The sequence below is a fragment of the Poecilia formosa genome, unplaced genomic scaffold, assembly GCF_000485575.1.
Source record: "Poecilia formosa unplaced genomic scaffold, Poecilia_formosa-5.1.2 Scaffold517, whole genome shotgun sequence".
In the NCBI taxonomy this organism is placed as follows: Eukaryota; Metazoa; Chordata; class Actinopteri; order Cyprinodontiformes; family Poeciliidae; genus Poecilia; species Poecilia formosa.
Window position 1 is genome coordinate 148,365 of NW_006800456.1, and position 2,838 is coordinate 151,202.

Here is a 2,838-nt window from a genome sequence, read left to right on the forward strand (position 1 = left end):
ACAAGTTCAGAACATTTTTTTGTAAATGTTAGAGCAGATATTGTTATTAGTTAGTCACAGGGTTTCTCCATGTGCTTATCTGCTAGGGGAATTCCCACTCCTGTGAATGGAAGAGCTGCATGTTAAAGGGCATTTTTATTTCTATTTGTGCAGGCCTCTGCCAGCAACCTGCATTAAAGATCAGCCAGCAACTCTAATGGTCTGACTCAATTCTTCAACTGAACACAACGCAGAACACATCAAGGTTAACTGACTGTATAAGACTAGGTTATTAGTAAAGAGCACTACTACTATACACTGGTTACACGTGCGAGGACTGAGGCAAACGTACAGGACTATGGAAAATGATACAAGTTTTACGTGTATGGGGTCGGTTGGACCCCATTTCGACATACAAGGGTTAATGACATGACTCCGGATGACATTAATGCCGTGAATGATGCACACGCACATCTGCTGACCTGAAAACAGGTTTGTTCTTTGGTTTCAATGTAGAGTATTTAATTATGCTGTGTAATAGTTGTAAAAAAAATAAAGGTAACTACTTAGCGGATTTCACTTATCGCGGGTTATTTTCAGAATGCCACCCCCGTGAAAAACGAGGGATCACTGTATAACACTTTTTCTACGTGGTAGATTGTTTATTTCTCCATCAAACTAAAATCTCCCTCCATTAAAATTCAATGTTACTGGAAAGTTCATGGAATTCGGTGCTTACCTTCTTGAATCATATTAGGTATCAGAGTGGAGCTTACAGGATCTTTTCCAGAACGTTTTTCAGGTTTTCCCGTTCTGTCCAGGAACTTTCCTGGAACCTATCCAGTACTTTCTCCAAACCTTCAGGATTTTTTCAGCATCTCTCTATTTGTTTATTTGGAAGTTGTATTAAAAATGATTGGCTATGTTCCTGTAACATACCAGTTTGGTCCTGCAATACAGGCTGAGGTTAGGTTATATGTTTAGAGCAAAGTCTAACCACATACAGTTAAAATCTCAATAGGAAGGTTAGAAACTACCATTAAACAAAGGTGACCTTAGTGTATTTAAAATGAATTTTGAGGATTTTGTAAAAAAGAAGTGAACGAGAGTAAAAACTCCCAGATAAATACAGCCCAGTTCAACAGATAATTCTAATCAGTTTTCATTTTCATTCTTTTTACTGATACAGTCTGTTTGCATAACTGTTTTCTTATATCAAGATTAATCAGTTAATGATTTGCCATTAATAAGTAATTAATGGCAATTCTGCTAAAACAGCTGCTATTAGCAGCAACTGTTTTAGCAACTGCTTTCTCCAAAGCATAGTAATATTCTAAACTGAATTGTTCTGCAGTTCATTTATTTGGAATTGAACTTGTATACATGCAAAGCTGATTAGAATTAATTGGACTGAATTGGTACATAGTTAAGTTAAACTTCATTTGTTTACTTCTCTTTACATTTTAAATTAACTAAGCTGTGTGGAAGGTGAGCTGAACTGGAACTCTGCAGAAGACTGCTGAACCATGGTTAAATGAAGGTTTGATGGTTGACATCTGGAAGGAGAAACCTTTTGAGGACAATACAAACATACAATGCTGAAAGGAAAAATAACAAGGAAGGCAAAATCCATGAAAATGTTATTAATATGAAATTGGTGCACAGCAAATGCTGGGAATTAGGATGGAGAAAATGTGTTTTTCGGGCCCCATATGTTAAATACTCATCTGAACTGTAAGAATAAACAACAGACTGGCTTTCTTAAAATAGGTTTTCTAACAAGCAAAACATGCAGACAACAGCAGCCGTATACTGTTCTCTCGGTCACACACTCACACACGCACGCCAACAAACACATTCCACTTGAGAGGCTTTTTAAATCACCAAGCTGGTAAATTAAATTACAGAGAGTCGCCGAATGAGTTTCTCTTTCCAAACTGGAACCCCAGGGCCAACCATTACAGTACAAATTGTTTTCTTCTCTCTCAAGCAATTCCAGAGTTTTGTACCTTCATTTTTCCCCTTCCCTCTTTGTCTCTAAAATTTCATCCCGTGGGGGATTCCTGCAGTGTCTGGCGATTTTTTTCTTCTTCTCTTTATGGTTCTCGACATGTTTAAAAACCATAAAGCTTTAAACTTTTTCTTCCACATATTAGCACTACATTTAATAATTTTCTATCTTCATATGTTAATGTGCTCTAATTAAATCATAAATTATTAAATAATATTATTTTTCCAATGGAAGACAAACGTGTTTTTCTGCCTGTCTGACCTTAAAATAAGCGAGTCCAACAGGAATGAGCACCAGCAGTTTGTATATTAGCATATTTTTTCTTAACTGATCTAAAGGCCCTTTCCACTACCGAAAGGGCCTTTAGCACAATTCCACTCAACTCTCCACAGTTTGATTTTACATTACAGTAGGGTAACATCTGTAATGGTTGGGGTTGCCATGGAGCTGGGTGGTTCCAGAGTACAAAAAGTAACGTGACACGATCTGTACTTGACACAACAACAGAGGACATGGAAGCTGTGCTGAATATTCTGCAGTCTCAGTCTATGGTGTTGTAATTTAGTTGCTCTTGTGATGAAACCAGTGAATCCCCCTCCCAACCAATCAGAGGCCAGCACTCTTCTGACGTTGACTCTTCTCACCTGGAACCTCTATGAAGGAGTTTGGTACCACATGAATGTTACTACTAGAAGAACCCTTAAAACCGAGTAGAGCTGACTTGAGCTGCGCTGATTACCATATTTTCCGCTCTCAGGGCTTAAAGAGCTCCGGCTAGGGGCCGGATTTCCGGCTTTTGACCAAACGGTCCACCTTAACCAATCTTCATGGTCCGCCTCAACCAAACT